Below are 17,476 nucleotides of genomic sequence, written 5' to 3' on the forward strand. Positions count from 1 at the left end.
GTTTTTATCCTCAAGAATTCTCCCTCTTCAGCTTCCCTGTGAAATTTATGTTTCTAGATAGCTTGAACTCCAGTAAGTTGTTTGTAAGCTAATTAGGGTAGGGGATTTATCTTTTTACAGCTCCTGTTACAACTCTTTATATTTAACAGACAGTTGTATATTATTCCAACAATGAATTGCCTTGACCATATAAATAATGTGTTTCTCATTGGAACTTATTTATCTACATAAGAATGCCAATACTCTGATTTATAGAGTATTGATTTGCATTTTTATATTTTATACCTCATTCATATTATTTTGCTTTAGTATCTCTGAATTGTATTCCTGAAAATGCAAGCTTTGCTCAAGATAGTGTTTGTTATTAGAGCCTAATTTTTCAGGGAAAAAATTATAATTAAATATTATATTTAAAATATTGTAATTAAAAGTTCCATTCAAATATATCCTCTTTATATCACATAAAAATGGAAAGAAAATTAGACTGGGGGGTTAAATAAGAAATGTCCACAAAAATAGTCAAAGATGATGACATCCGTGCTTATGTGTAACGTTAGGTCCCTCCTTCTCCAGTTATCTTTATTTATCATTATTGCTTGGATCCAATTCAATGAAAAGAAACATAGTAAGATTTTTATTTTTTATTTTTTTATTTTTTTATTTTTTTAAAGATTTTATTTATTTATTCATGATAGTCACAGAGGAGAGAGAGAGAGAGGCAGAGACACAGGCAGAGGGAGAAGCAGGCTCCATGCACCGGGAGCCCGATGTGGGATTCGATCCCGGGTCTCCAGGATCGCGCCCTGGGCCAAAGGCAGGCGCCAAACCGCTGCGCCACCCAGGGATCCCAGTAAGATTTTTAAAGGTCATTTGAAGATGGGATCACATGGCCAGAAAGCAATGTGAGGAATATCACACTCATTTTTCCTAAAGGCTTTGCCTTGGAGCAAGAAAAAAGGCTTCCTTACACTGACTGGCTCATGTTTCGTATCAGGGGAATCCAAAAAAATCACTGACTGTAAACAATGACAACAACAACACAAAAAGTAATTAATTTTGTACAGTATTTCTTTTCCGTGTGGTTGGACATACTCTAGCTGTTTGCTGAGCCCACAGAGGCAGGGATCAAAAGAATTTCCGCATCCTGCTGCTGATTTGGTTATCTGAGGTAAGTGGCTATTCGATCAGAAAAACTCCCAGAGGAAAGAAGAGTAAGAATCCTTGGAAAAGAAACTCCTAGCATTATTTAAATAGGCATTATTCAAAAATAGGACATGGTGGATATTTATTACCCTGATGGGCAATGGTGATGCTATACTCTTTGGGGGCCATGGCACCATACTAATGACATCATTACTATTCTCTATTTCCCACTTGTGGGAGGATTTATACCCAAGTTGTCAAAAGAGATTTAGATTTGTCAGTGCCTTCCCTGGCTCTTCATACTGTCAGGGCTGTGGCTGGGCACAAATGCTCATTTGCTGTTTTCCAGTGATTTAATTAAAAATCTATTTATAATATGTGCTGGACCCCTACTTAGATAGGGGTAGGATTAAGTACTTTTCAAGGTTCCTGTCCTCAGAGACCTTAGCCCGAAATGGAAACCAGACACATATCTTCACACAAAGATAACTAATGGTATGGGAAGTAAAGGATCTATTTTTTGAAAGGTAGTCCAAAATGAGCGTGGTATCACTTTGGCTTCAGAAGGTCAGGAAAGACTTCCTGTGAGGGCAGCTGAGCCTAGAAGGATGATGCACCCAGAAGTGATGCACAGGCCACTCTGGTTCCAGCAAGGGGGTCCTGTGGACTCAGAGAACAGGTTGGAAAGATCAGTGAGAGGCACATGGGACAGTGCTTAAATTTAGGCCAAGGAAGAGAGATGTCAAACAATTAACACTTTACCAAAGTTGGATTTTCCAAGACCTGTGTGAAAATCATGACATTTTGCCCTTTTCTTTCCTTCTTTCTTTCTTTTTTTTTTTTTTTTAAGAGATTTTATTTATTTATTCATGAGAGACACACACACACACAGAGGCACAGACACCGGCAGAGGGAGAAGCAGGCTCCATGCAGGGAGCCTGACGTGGGACTCGATCCTGGATCTCCAGGATCACGCCCTGGGCTGAAAGTGGCGCTAAACCGCTGAGCCACCAGGGATCCCCAACGGCTGAGCCACACCCGGAGATCCCCCATTTTGCCCTTTTCAATTCAGGTATTTGCCAAGTGCAATTTAATATTTAAAGTTTTACACGCTTACATAAATACATTTACATAACTTGTTTTACCTCAGATAATATCCTGATTTGGTATTTGGAAAATAAAATAATTTATTCTGTCTTAAAATATTTGCTGAATATCTTGTGCCAGGTACAAGAATTGAATAGTTATGTACTATTTCAATAATTGTTTATTAGGGGGGCACTCAGGGTACAATATAGAACAAAAAGAAAAGTCTCTGCCCTCACAGAGCTTGTATTCTAGTGGTATATTAGTTTGCTAGGACTGCCACAGACTGTCTTAAACAACAGAAGTTTATTTTCTCACAGATGTGAAGACTAGAAATCTGAGATCAAGGCTCTGCCAAACTGGTTCCTTGTTAGGACCGCGAGGGAAGGATCTGTTCCGGGGCCTGTCTCCTTGGTTGGTGGATGTCCGTCTCTCCTTGTGCCTTCACGTTATCTTCTCTCTACACTTGTAGGCATTCCAGATTTCCTCTTATAATAATATCGGTCATGCTGGATTGGGGCCCATCCTCATTCTAACTTCATTACTTTGTAAAGACCCTATCTGAACCTATAGTCCCATTCTGAGGTACTAGGGGGTTAGGATTTGAACAGATGCATCTTGGGAAGGACACAATTCAGCCCATAACAAGTGGACATTGATGACAGAGCAATGAATGAAGTCTAGAACTGGGGTGGTCCTGGTTGCTGTGTGTCAGGCACTGTACCAGGTATGGTCACGTGCCTCACTGCACTGAATGCTGTAACCAGCCATGAGGTAAGTATTGTTATCCAGACTTTACAATGAGGAAAATGAGGGGGTTTGCTTTAGTGGCACTGTGCTTAATGTTTTCATTAGTCAAAGCCTTGGAAATGAAAATTAAGCCATGGCTGAATGTGTAGGGTATATATTTGTGGCTAATTCAGATTCAGAAGCAATTTCTGAATGTAAAGAGGGAAGGTCTTTTTTTTCTTTTTACATTAGATTCTAAGAAAAAAGCCCAAGATAAAAGTAATATTTGATAATTAAGTATCTTTTTTTCCTCTGTAAACAATCCAATATATTATTTTATGAATTAACACTATTATACATAATAACACATTATTATATATAACCATAACTATTTATAGTAAATATACAACTATCTATTAAGTAAATCCTACATTTTTTATAGCAATGATCACTTCCTTTGGATTTGTTAGGTTTAAATAAGGTTCCAGGTCACTTCTGGAACTTTTTGATTCATCTTCAGACCAGAAGCTTGCCTCAGCACTGCTCCTATGGAAAGAATTCTCATATTACCTGTTTTGCCTGTTTCAATCATGATGTTCCTCTGGTGGACAGATTCAGATTCAGCAAACTTTTATGTCATGTGGCAGGCAATTTCACAGTAATCCATGCATTTCATAAATATGGAAAACCAAAGGATAATATGGTGCATTTATGAGCATCAATTTTTTTCAATTATTTTATGGGAAAAAAGTATTTAACTTTTTTTTTTTACTTAAGGTAACCAGTAAATAATTTAAAACATAATTTAAATATCGAAACAATACAGGTATATATTATAGTGTAAAATGCAACATTTGCATGAACTTTCCAGATGAAACTTATTTCAAAGAAGTTGCTTTTGTTTTAAGTTGTGCCTTTGTTCAACAGAGATGCGAACCTGCCCTTCTCCTTCAGAGGCCTGGGATTGGGGGGCGAGGGGGTGTCTGGAAAGAAAACCTTTGCAAAGTTCTGAAATTTTCTTCATTCAGTCTTCGTAAGAACCATGTGAGGTATATTATGCTCATTTAAGAGATCAGAAAACAGAAGTTTGGATAAATTATCTTGCCCTAGTTAACACGGCGAGTAAATAGCAGAGGCAGATGTTAAATTCAGACTTTCTGACTCTAATTCCGGGGCATTTTATATTGCACTACACCCACTCATTGGATGAATAGGCTTCAGTCTTCCCGAGGCCACATAGACCTCACAGTTCTGCATGTCCCCATGGTCCAACCTCATTGACTCATGGATTCATGCACTTATTTGTGCATTTAATAAATAAATAAATAAATCAGTAACTTTTGAGAGCTTACTATGTACCAGGCTTTATGCTGGGTCCTGAGGACACAATGGTTAGCAACAAAGGCATAACATAATTTTTTCCCTCATGGGGCCTACAGAGTCGTGGAAACACAGATGTTACACAAATACCATAAGACACTTGTTTATAAACTTGATTGGTATTATAGAGGGAAAACATAGGGTGCCATGAGAGGGAAAAAAACCAGATGTGTTAATTTAGTGATCAGAGAAGACTTCTTTAAGGAAATGAGTGACCTTTGATCTGAGGTTTTGAGCACAAGTTAGCTAGAAGAAAACTTATTTGCATGTAAAGTAGTTATAAATTGCCATCCTACAAAACCCATCACTAGAATTCCCTCTATCATCATTAGATTCCTTCTTTGTCCACAGCAAGATCAAATTCTTGCCCTCGACCATCACATTTATTCTTTTCTATTATATCTATCCATCCACCCATTCATCATGGAGCATCAGCTATGAGCCTGGCACTATTGTGCCCTGAATCCTTTTCTTTTTCATCTTCACTCTCTTCTTTTTTCTCCTTTGACTGCTTTAACCTTCTGATTCTTTTTCTAAGCTTTATTTATTTATTTGAGGGGGGGTGGGGCAAAGGGAGAGGGAGAGAGAATCTCAAGTGGACTCCCCATTGAGCCCATAGCTGGAAGCAGGGCTCAATCTCATGACCCCAGATCATGACCTGAACCAAAATCAAGAGTTGGATGCTTAACAGAGTGAACCACCCAGGCACCCCTAACTTTCTCATTCTTGAAGCTATTTTTGATTCACATATTCATTGTTATGCCTTTCCCAGACCAGTCACTTCCCTTCCCTTGGGCTAAGCTATCATTTCTCATCCTGTTTTCAACAAATGCATTCTTTCATCACATTTTTCTGAAATTTTTATATTCAAGTGTAAGAAAATTAATTAGGTTTCATTTGTTTGTTTATTTTGTCAACTACTTGGTGTTTCCATCCCTTAACACAGAAATACCACTAATATAAAAAAATGAACATTTTTGGAATCTCTTTCTTTCCCTTCTTCTCTCCCTCCCTACCTTTATCTATCATCTGTCTATATTTGGGATAATTTCTTCCCTTTAACTATAAACTCCTAGAGATGAATAGATCTTAATATAGCATCTGGAGCTAATAGTAATCACTTCTTAAACTTTTCATATGCTTTTAAGAGGCAAGGCACATACTTTATAGGCCTGCTAATATGTTTGATGTACCTCTGATATAAATCACAAACGAATTCAGAAATGCACAGCCCAGGATTAGCCTGCTTTCAGCTTCTTCTATAAAGTCATTTCTGTCTTTTCTGTCAAAACCAGGACATAAAAAAATCCAAGTCAGCAATAATATAGTGTATCATCAACTATTTAGGCAAACATACACTTACCTCTCTATCTCCACACAAGTCAGTCAAATCCAACAAACCTTCTTTGGGAAGTCTGAAGACTCAGAGTGCACTATCTAGAAAGTTCCACCTATCAAAAGATAAGTATAGGGGATTTCTCTTTCAAGGCACGATGGAGTAACAAGGACCAGACTTAAATGCCCACCATAAATAATTAGAAAGCTGGATAAAATATGAAACAATGGTTTTCAGACATTGGACAATAGTCTGCCTAGGACTATGATTACTGAAAGAAGAGAAACAAACAAGTGAGCTCGGTAATTCCCCTGGCTTTCTGCCTGAAAGTAATTTCTAGACTGTGGACTCAGGAAAGAGGGACCCAAACAGATTCTGGCAGCCTTATTGAGTTGGTAAGATGGAGGCTAGAGTTTGAGGAGGCTGAGATGGCTAAAAGTAGTGGGAAAATTCTGGGAAGGAGGGGGCTATATGAAAAAATTGCTCCAGAAATATGTATAGGAATCCCTTGAGTCTTGTCCTGAATACCAGGACACAATTATATAGAATGACATTGACATTCCACAAGTTTGGACAGAAAAGACACTCCACAAAGTTGTAAGCTAAATAAATCTCAGGGCACACATGAACTGGGAGAACATTTGGTTAGCCAAAGGGGAGAGTCCTTGTTCATTCTTAGAACATTCAGTGGAGTCTCTAAAGTATCATATGTTAGTAATACGTCTGAACTATCCTTTGAGTGAGATCCTCTGGGCCAATGGTTGGAAATTTTTCTTAAATTTACAAATCATAATTATTTTTGGCTTGTGGGTCATATGGTCTTCACCACGACTAGTCAGTTCTGCCATTGTAGTGTGAAAGCAGCCGTAGAAAATACATAAGTGAATGGGTATGGCTGTGTTTCAATAAAACTTTATTAACAGGGATCCCTGGGTGGCACAGTGGTTTGGTGCCTGCCTTTGGCCCAGGGCGCAACCCTGGAGACCTGGGATCAAATCCCACGTTGGGCTCCTGGTGCATGGAGCCTGCTTCTCCCTCTGCCTGTGTCTCTGCCTCTCTGTCTCTCTCCCTGTGTGACTATCATAAATAAATAAAAATTAAAAAAAAAACTTTATTAACAAAAACCAAGTGGTCAGCCTGTGAGCTGTAGTTTGTTGACCTCTGCTCTAGACCAGCACTGTCCAATAGAAATATAATGCAAGCCACATATGTAGTTTTAAATGTCTGGTAACCACAGTAAAAAGGAAAAAGGAGTAGGCAAAATTAGTAACATACTTTATTTAACCCTACATATCCAAAATATTATCAATTTGACATGTAATCAGTATTAAATTGTTAATGAGGAAGTTTGTGTTCTTTTTCTCACACTAAGTCTTCAAAAATCTGTTGTGTTTTTATACTTATAGCACATCTTAATTCAGATTAGTCACATTTTAATAGCCACATATAGCTAGTGACTAACTACCATAGTGGATAGCACAGGTCTCACCGGTCTCTAGTAAAGCTTAAAAACAGATTTTGAAGGAATCAACCTGATGGGACAATGAACTTCACTGCCTGCCAAAACAAAGCCCAATGCTCTTGAAAGGAGGACAACAAAATACAGACACTTAATAATGGAACAATAGCAACGTCACCAGCAAGTAAAAAATAAATAAATAAATAAATAAATAAATAAATAAATAAATAAATAAATAACTAACTCGACATGCTTAAAGGCAAGAAAAAAATACAAGAAGAAGAATAAGTTAAGAGAAACAGACCTAGAAATGACAAAATAATGGAATTAGCAGACACAATGTTAAGACAGATTTTATTATGTATAATTATTTAAAGGAAAACAAAACAATAATCAGAAGAAAAATAAAGGATATAAAAAAGAACCAACTCAGACTTCTAGAGATAAAAAAAAAAAACCCTGCAATATCTGAACTAAAGATTTCAGTGGATAAGATTAATATCGTATTACGTACTGCAGAAGAAAACATTAGTGAACCTGTGAGCATAGCAATTAAATTAATCCAAGATGAACCACACAGAGAAAAAAGACTGAAAAAAAAATTGGTTGATAAGGGGCTTAGGAGCACCGATGGTCCATCCGTTGAGTGTCTGACTCTTGGTTTCAGCTCAGGTCATGATCCTCAGAGTCATGAGATTGAACCCCAGTCCCACTCTGCACTCAGCAAGCTCTCCCTCTCTCTGTGCCCTTCCCCTGCTCACATGTGCACATGCTCTCTCTCTCTAAAATAAATAAATCTTAAAAACAAAGTAGAACAAAAACAAACAAAAAAAAAAACCCAAAGGTGAAATAAAAACATTATCAGACAAACAAAACTTGAGGAACTTTGTTGCCAGCATATCTATACTAAAAGAAATGTTAAACAAAATTATTCAGGCAAAAGCAAAAATGACAGCAAATAGCAACTTGGAATACCAGAAATGATAAGTATGTGGACAAATAGAAAAGATTTGTCTCATCATTTTAAATTTTCTTTAAAAGTTAATCGACTATATAAAACAAAAAGAATAACAATGTATTTTTAAGATTTATCGAATGCATAGAAGCAATATATATGACAATAGCTTGAAGGACAGAATGAAGCAGTGGAAATCTATAGGGTTAAGGATTTTATGTTATACATGAAGTGGTATAATACTATTTGAGTGTAAATTATGAGTTAAGATAGGTATTATGAAGTGTTGAGGAATCACTAAAATAAAAAATAAATTAAAATATATCTCACCAATAGATAAAATGGAAAACTAAGCAGTACCAATTAACTCAAAAGAAGCAGGAAAAGAAGAAAAAATAACAAAAAGAGATGAGACAAAATGAAAACTAATAATAAATTGTAGAGTTAAACTCAACCATATTGATAATTATATTAGATGTAAATGATCTAAAGACTCCAGTTGGAGTCAAAGATTGCCAGACAAGATAAAAAAGTAAAATTCTCTTATATGCTGTGTAGGAGCAAACCACTTTAAATATATAGGCAGGATAAATTAAAACTAAAAGGAGGGAAAAAATATAATTTATGCAAACATAAATTATAAGAAAACCGGAGTGGCTATATTAATATCAGATAAAGCATACACCATAAAAAGGAATATACTAGGAATAATGATAAAGAATTCAATTTATTGGGGAGACATGACAATCCTAAATGTAATAGAGCTTCAAAATACATGAAGCAAAACTTGACAGAATGAGTCAGGATTCTGGGAATCACTTAAATTCTCTGAAGTGAATTAGTTGTATGGAATTGGGGAAATCATTTAATCTATGAGCGAAAGTTTCCTCCCTTGTAAAATAAAAATAATCACACATATATCATGAGTATTTTGTGAGGGTTAGATAAAAGTATATGTGAAATTAAAAGAACAAACCCAACCTGACAGAACTGAAAGGAAATTTTAAAATCTGCAGTTACAGTTGGAGTATTCAACACTTCTCACTTACAATCAATAAAGAAAGAAGACAAAATCAGCAAGGAATGTTGAAGACTTGAATGATACCATCAATCAACTGTACCTAATGGGTATTCATAGAATAACCAACAATAGCAAAATATACATTTTTTAAAAGTTCACCTAGAACGTCAATCAAGAAAGGCCATATGCTGGTCATAAACAAGTTCTAACAAATGTAAAAGTATTGAAATCATACGGTTTGTCATCTGACCATAGTGAAGTTAAATTAGAAATCAATAACAGCTATTTGGGAAACTTCCAAATATTTAGGAATTATATAACACATTTCTAAACAACACATGAGCCAAGGAAGAAATCATAAGGGAATTTAAAAAATATTTTGAACTGAATGAAAATGAAAACACAAATCAAAATTTACGAGGTGCAGTTAAAACAATGTCTTAAAGGCAATGTATAGCATTAAATTTTAATATTAGAAAGCCAGAAAGATCTAAAATCAATGACTTCATATTCTACCTTAAAAAGCAAGAAAAGAATGAATTAAATCTAAAAATAATAGAAGGGAGAAAATAACAAAGAAAAGTAGAAATCAGTGACACAAAACAGAAGTAATAGAGAAAATAATTGAAACCAAAAGGTAGTTGGAAAATTTCAACAAAATTTATAAACCCCTAGCTAGATGCATTAAGAGAAAAAAGAGAGAAGACACAAATAATATCAGTGACACACTACTGATACTACCATTACAAGGATAATAAATGAATATTATGAATATTTTGTTGTCAATAAATGCAACAACTTAGATAAATGGGGCTAATTACTTAGAAGATACGAATTTGCCAAATATGACTAAAGAAGTAGAAACCCTGAATAAGCCCTATATCTCGTAAATAAATTAAATATGTAAATTTAAAAATTTCCCACAAAGAGAACTTTAGGTCCAGATTTCACTTGTGAATTCTATCAAATATTTAAGAAACATATCAACGTTTCAGAAACTCTTTCAGGAAATGGGAGGATAGAATACTTTCCAATTCATTTCATGAGGCCATGTTACAAGAGAGAAAAAAAGAGAAATAATGTGAGACCAATATGACCCATGAACGTAGACACAGAAATCCTTAGCCAAATACTAGCAAATCAAGTCTAGCAATCTCTAAAAGAAACAGTATATCATGGTGGCAGGTTATTTCAGAAATGTCAGAAAATCTAGAAGAAGGCCTTTGAAGGTGGGGGTGTATGCCAATGGGAAGTAAAAAGTAAAAAGGGAGCATTATTAGCTTCAATAGTCTTGATTTTTATCCTTATAGCAGCTGATATTTCTGATCATTTACCACATTCCAGGAAGCATGTTCAGAGCTATATGTGGATTCTCTTGTTTAATCTGTACGAGAATTCTATGAGGGAGGTACTATTGTAGCATTTTATAAATGAGTAAACTGAAGCAGAGAGAAACAACCTATCCACAGTCCCATAGCTATTAAGATCTAGACCTGTATTATCTGTCTCCAGGTCCTGCATTCTTTGCTAATGCACCACTCTACAAAGAACTGCTTATTTTCTGTGCTTTTGCCTATAAGGCTTATTTCATCACTCCTAAACATTTATTCACTTTTTCAGTCCATGATTAAGAACTTTCATCTGAGTCAAAATATTAAGTAGTTCCAAATGCAAAATACTTCTAAAAGTATGTGTATTAAATTATAAAACTTACAATACTAGCATGGAAAATGTACTCTATCATTCCCTCCTAAATTTTTATGTGGTTACACATGTTGTGGTCTGCAAGAAGTGGGAAAAAAACAAAAACAAAAACATCCCCAACTTTCCCTTTCCTATGTGTAGAACAAAATTCCTTTTATTTTTTACCCCCCAACCCCCCCCCCCCCCCCCCCCCGCCTGTGTTGACCTAGAATTCAACGCTGGCATTAAGACTTGATGGCATATGAACTTTGGCAGGGTATTTGAGCCCTGGGAGCTTTAGTTCTCAGTTTTGCAAAATGAAATGGTTCTGCCTCTGACGACGCATGATCCTGTGAGGATGAGGAAGGTATCAAGGTGAACTTCAGTATTCTTCTCTTCCTTCTGCTTCTCCCTCACCTTCTCTCGTTTGTGATGCGTCTTTAGAGTCTCAGAGGTTCGAACCTCTCCAGAAAAGGCTTTTTGGATCTTTTTTGATCAGCGTCCACAGTAATCATAAACCAGTAGGACCATTATACATACATATGTATAGTGAAAGTGATCACCTAATTTATTGTAAAAATTAGGAAAACTATTGCTTTTGAAAATAATAACTCTGCTGATCCACCAAGAATAAACTGGGCCTGTCCTGGGGAAACAGCCACATGTGATAAAACCTTGATGCATTCTTTTTTTTTTTTTTTTTAATCTATTCTAGTTAATGGTAAAGATGCTTTCCAGGATCTATTAAATCAATTTTGTGACCCACTAATGAAACCCTATGCAAGTATTTTAATTCCTTCTAAAGAATGTCTTGTCTGGCCATTACAACATTCCTGGGATCCAGAAGTGTGAAGATAAGCATACACAAGTATGAAGTTTTGGAGAACTGAAGAGGTTCTAATTCCCATAGGTACACTTATTCTGTTTCTCTTCATTCATTCATTCATTCATTCATTCATTATCTATTCTTTTATTCACTCCTTCATCAAATACTTTGAGCATTTCCTATTTTATCACAGGCTGGAAATGATCAAATCCTGGATGCTGGGACCTGGTCCCTGCCCTTGAGGAATTCCTGTGTTCTGGTGGCCAGAGGCACCTGAAGATAGATTGTTTCAGGACAGGGAGATGAGTGATAAAGTACAGAGATGAAAGATCACAGGAACCTGGAAGAAATATCCACCAAGTTTGCAAAAGAAATAGGGAGGGTTCTATGGAAAAGACTAACACTGAAGTGTATGAAGTTCTTGAGGAAGATGTCGAAGTATCAGGGCACCAGAGGAGCTACTGCAAACCAGCCTCCAGGCTGCACCATGTGGCTCTCTCACAAGGAGGATGCAGTTCGGGAGCTGATGTGCAGCCCCATCTGCTTCCTTGGTGTTTCCCAAATTTATTTTAAACTTCTTGAGAGTACTCACACCCTCTCTATTTTGGTCTCCCCAACCTAACTGTCCTATCCATCTTACCCTGCTTGAATTTTCTCACAGCACCTTATAGTTTCTAAATATGCTGTATCATTTACTTATCTGGTATGTGTTACCACCTGCTTGGTCCTCCTATAATGTAAGCTAAAGGCAGGATTCATTTATTTTGTTCACTGTGGTGTCCCCTGCCCCCTCCCCCCCCCCCCCCCCCAGCTCCTGGAAAAGTGCTTAGTCCATTCACAGTAAGTTCCTGGTAAATAATGGGAATGACTTGAAAGAGCAAATTTCTGTATCCAGACATAATTTGTAAGTGCTCATACCTGAAAGAAAATGTAGAGGAAAATATAAGCCTACGAGGCACCATTTCTAATCACATCCTTTTCCTTCCTCCCTCCAACAGTGTGTATTGATCACTTGCTCCCCTCCAGCCCTGTTTTGAGCACTTGGATTTCAGAGAACAAAACAGATCCTCTTTTCTATCTTCGTAGTGCTGACCTGCCAGCGTGGAAGAGACATGAAATGAGCTATGTGATTGCAAATCTGGGATAACTTCTAAGGAAAAAAAAGTACAAGATGCTTTGAAAGCTTGAAATCATAGCACATGACTTGGGCTGGGAGGTCAGGGAAGTGATTTTTAAGCTGTGTAGAAGTGAACTCAGTGAAAGAGGGGTGGGAGAAGGAGCATTCAAGTAGAAGAAACAGAGTTGCAAAGGTCGCTGAGTGGGAGAGAGAATACCTGAGTGTCTGGTGTGGCTGAGCCAGTGGGGAGGAGAAGCTTAGCTGAACAGAAGAGGTGGGCGGGGTCTGGCCAGGTAGCTCTAGGTGAGCACAGGTGTTAAGGGGTTGGACCTTTAGCCCAAGAGCAAAGGGGAACCCTGAGAGGGGCATCAACTGGGGGATGTTGAAATGAAAAGATAGCTCAGGCTTCAGTGCAGATATGGGATTAAGGAGTCTCACAGAGCAGCTATGGGGGTGTCAGATAGGAGGGTGTGCAGAGCTCAAAGCTCTGGGTAGGTTAGAGAAATCGTGAGGACAGGACATAAAATTGAGGTGAATGCTTTTCTTTAGTTTCGGATAAATCGGTGACAGCTTGTATGTATAAAGTTTTTTTTTTAAAGATTTTATTTTTATTTAAAAGAGAGAGAGAGTACTGGGAGAGGCAGAAAGGGAGAGAGAATTTCTAGCAGACTCCCCACTCAAAGCAGAGCCCATCACTGGTCTCAATCTCACCACCCAAGATCATGATCTAAGCTGAAATCAAGAGTCAAATGCTCAACCAACTGAGCCACCCAGGTGCCCCTGTATGTATGAGGTTTTTGTTTGTTTCTATGAACCAAAATATAACAAAGATGCATCTTGAATTGTCAGAATTCTTTGTGATATGTATATGAATATTAGTAAGAAGTGAACTGCCCAATCCATGATGATCTAGTAGCCCCTGGATGGCTGCTGGGTCTTCAGGGGATGCAAATAAGGGATCCTACCTGGAGGGCCTGGTACAGATCACAGGAAGATAATAAAAGCAGCACATGTGGTTGTGTGTACATGCACGTACCCAATCACAGAGCCCGGCCCTCACTCCTTTCTTATCTTTCCTTCTAGCCCTGCTTCTTTCTTTCCACATCTTCCTCTTAGCCTGCAGTTTAAGATCAGTAGTTCTTGGGATGCCTGGGTGGCTCAGTGGTTGAGTGTCTGCCTTTGGCTCAGGGCATGATCCTGGGGGCCTGGGATCGAGTCTCACATCAGGCTCCCTACTGTGAGCCTGCTTCTCTCTCTGCCTATGTCTCTGCCTCTCTCTGTGTCTCTCAGGAATAAATTAATAAAATCTTAAAAAGAAAAAAGATCAGTGATTCTTAATGTTCCTTGGGCCTTCTCCTGAGAATAGTGTGCAGCCAATACACACAGAAAATGCCATATCATGTATCTGGAGCCCTGGGACCCCAGACTAAGAATCTTTGACCTGCAGGGTTTGTAAAATGGCAATTTGTAGACAAAAATAAATATATTTAGCCAATAAATATATGAAAGATGTCAAACTCACCAAAAATCAATTGAGCCAATGCAAAGATAACATCTTTTTATTTTTTATTTTTTAAGTAGGCTCCATGCCCAGTGTGGAACCCAATGCGGGACTTGAGCTCAGGACACTGAGATCAACACATGGGCTGAATCAAGAGTCTGACATGTAACCCACTGAGCCACCCAGGTGCCTCATGAGATAACATCTTTTATTGATCAGATTGGTAATGATTCAAAAACTTGATAATACCCAGCTTGAACTGAACAGAAAACCAACAGCTTGGCTGTTGTGGGAGGAAATGTGCACTCTTGTATACTCAGGATGTGCACAAAACAGCTTTTGAGAGAGCAACAAGGCAGTACCTTTCAAAATTGTAAGTGCCTAGATCCTGCAACCTAGTAATTCCATCCTAAGAAACTATCTTTTAGGAAAACACGCATACCTGTGGAAATAATCTAGGATGTTCACCGCAACAATGACTAGAAAATTGGGAACTACCTAAATGATCACCCTGAGGGCAATGGTTAAATACCTTTGGGACATACCCAGACCACATCGTGGAATACTATGCAGTCCAAAAGAATGAGGTCGATTTGCACTGACAATATAGTAAGCGATAAAGGCATATTGCAGGCCAATATATAGGTAGCACAATACATTCTCTATTAAAGAACTTACAAAAATATCTGTTATTTATAAACGCCTTTTTACATATTTAGAAAATAAATACATGGATGTACCTGAAATTCAAAATAGTGATTTAACCCTGGGGAGTAGGATTTGATTGAGGGGATGAGGGAGGGAAGTCTTGAAATTTTCCTCTTTTATTTTGTGCACTTCTATACTGTTTGAATTTGTTTTAACAAGCCTATACTATCTCATCTTCATTCTTTTAAAAAAAAATAAAGGTAGCATAAGAATTCTCCCCCCAAGTTTCTTTTCAACTGTACAGCTCTAATTTTAGAATTTGAGATGGGAGAAAAAGCAAAGTGGAGATGTGCCCCAGTGTCCTCCCCTGGTTAAAATATTTCAGTGATGTCCCATGTGTTGGGGATCAAGTCTAAACTCGTTGGGGTGCCTGGGTGGCTCAGTTGATTAAGTGTCTGCCTTGGCTCAGGTCATGATCCTAGGATCCTGAGATCGAGCCCTGTATGGAGCCCAGCACCCGGCTCTGCACTCAGTAGGGAGTCGGCTTGTCCCTCTGCACTTTCCTCACTCATGCTTGCTCTCTCTCAAATAAATGATTTTAAAATGTTAAAACAAACAAAGTCTAAACTCTTTAATGTAGCACTGCAGGTTTTCCTAAATCGGGCCACTTGCCTTCCCCTACAGTGTCTTCAGTGATCCTCCAACTGGATGCCTCTGCCCTCACTAGAACCCTCTAGGATTTGGATTCCGAGGATTCTCTGTGATTATTGTTGCACATTAATTGTGCCCAGATTGCTCACTTGCCTCTAAAGACATCCTCAGCTGCCTAACATTCATTCTATTCTTTGAGACTCAGTTTACTCATCACCTCCTCCAGTAGATCCAGCCCACTAGCCAGCTGCACCCTGGTCTGGGTAGGGTGCTGCTCCTAAATGCTCCATGTCCCCTATATTATGTCATTTATTGTACCCTACTGCCTCTTTGTTTTAGTATCTTGTTTCCCTCTAGGCAAGAACCTTCCTGAAGGCAGAAGCTGTGTTTTGTGTCACTGTATGCCCATTGCACATCCCAATGGCTGGCTACTGGAGACCCTTACCAAGTCCCTATTGGATCGTCCAATGTTCGTATCCCCTTTCCGGAATCCACTCATTGGCAGCCTCAAAGAAATATGGGAGATCAAATTTTAAAATTCCTCACAAATTACTTTTTTACATAGAGCAAATTTAAAATTTAAATCCACAAAATCACAGCACTTTAGAACTGGAAAAGACTTAAGAGTTATCTAGAGGAGTTATCTTCGATCAAAAATCTGTGAACTAGGGGCGCCTGGGTGGTACAGTTGGTTAAGCCTCTAACTCTTGGTTTGGCTCAGGGCCCTGAGATCCAGTCCCGAATAGGGCTCTGCGCTAAGTGCAGATTCGGCTTGAGATTCTCTCTCCCTCTCCCTGCCCCTCCCATTTGTGCTTTCTCTGTCTCTCTAAAATAAATAAATTAACTAAGAAAAAAGAGTCTGTGAACTAGTACAACTTGTCATACTCCAAGGCAAAATGAGAAAAATATGAGCAATAGAGCAGATTAAAAAAAAAAAATCAGGTTAGATACATTTGGTTTAAATGATGCTTTCTTATTCAGAAATTATGTCTCCCTCCATTTTTTTTTCTCTCCCTCCATTTTAAGGCTATTTATGAATTATGTGCTTGTAGGGTTTTTTTTTTAGTTTAATTGGTCTACTAAATAAAAAAATCTGGAAATCCTGGCTCTTGTGTATTTCACCTCAGAACTAAGACCCAGAGAGATTATCACTTTGTGCATAGCCAACAAAGAAACAAATGTTTCCGTCCAGAATCCTTCTGCTGTTGTGTGTAATGCAATTGCGTATGTATACAAATATTATATATGTTTGGTGTGATTGGTTTTCTGTTCAGTATTTTAAATCCAGAAATGCAACAGTCAGTTAACATATTTGTTGTATTACAATGGGAAACAGCCTTGCTCTTTGACAAGTGTCTATAACCATATGGTATTGCTGTCTGTTAGTATTTGGTGAGGTTTTAAGAAATGTCAGAGTCTTGAAATGGTATATATGCAATATTATTATTGACTTTGATATGGAAATAAAGACTGTTTACTATCAATTTTTGGATGCTTTCTAAGTTTGAAAGTGTTGTAAGCATCTTAAAAAAAGAATTTAAAGTGACTTTGAATTTGGCTATTGCTTCAATTCTGATTTTAAACATCTGAATACTGTCCAACTGAGAAATCCCACTTCCAAGAGTTTTTCATGAGAAAATAATGAGAGATGTGTGCACAGCAATACATATAGAGGTGTACATTAAAGCATTTGTGTTAAAGAATAGAAAAAACACAAATGCCCAATAATAGAGAATTGATTGAATGCATTTTGACGTGATCCTATATGGCTGTATTTTTACTTTCTTTTGTATACTCGTTTCTATTTTCTAACTTTTATCTGCCCACATTATACTTATATAAGTAAAAAGTTTAAAAATCTGCCTAGCTTGGGACACCTGGGTGGCTCACTGGTTGAGCATCTGCCTTTGACTCAGGGCATGATCCCGGGGTCCCAGGATC

General features: G+C 37.7%; 1 long non-coding RNA gene across 2 annotated transcripts; it reads left to right on the top strand.

Moving 5' to 3' along the window:
• The first annotated feature begins 855 nt into the window (after positions 1–855).
• Positions 856–17,019, top strand: LOC144302327 (uncharacterized). 2 transcript variants are annotated; one of them, XR_013369175.1, is made up of 4 exons: positions 856–1,168; positions 2,550–2,697; positions 11,508–11,702; positions 12,617–17,019. It is a non-coding gene; the product is annotated as an uncharacterized LOC144302327 (long non-coding RNA). The 2 variants fall into 2 exon arrangements; XR_013369181.1 differs by having other exon boundaries at positions 2,550–2,643.
• Positions 17,020–17,476: the final 457 nt, after the last annotated feature.

Source organism: Canis aureus, chromosome 2 (genome assembly GCF_053574225.1).
Source record: "Canis aureus isolate CA01 chromosome 2, VMU_Caureus_v.1.0, whole genome shotgun sequence".
Classification (NCBI taxonomy): domain Eukaryota; kingdom Metazoa; phylum Chordata; class Mammalia; order Carnivora; family Canidae; genus Canis; species Canis aureus.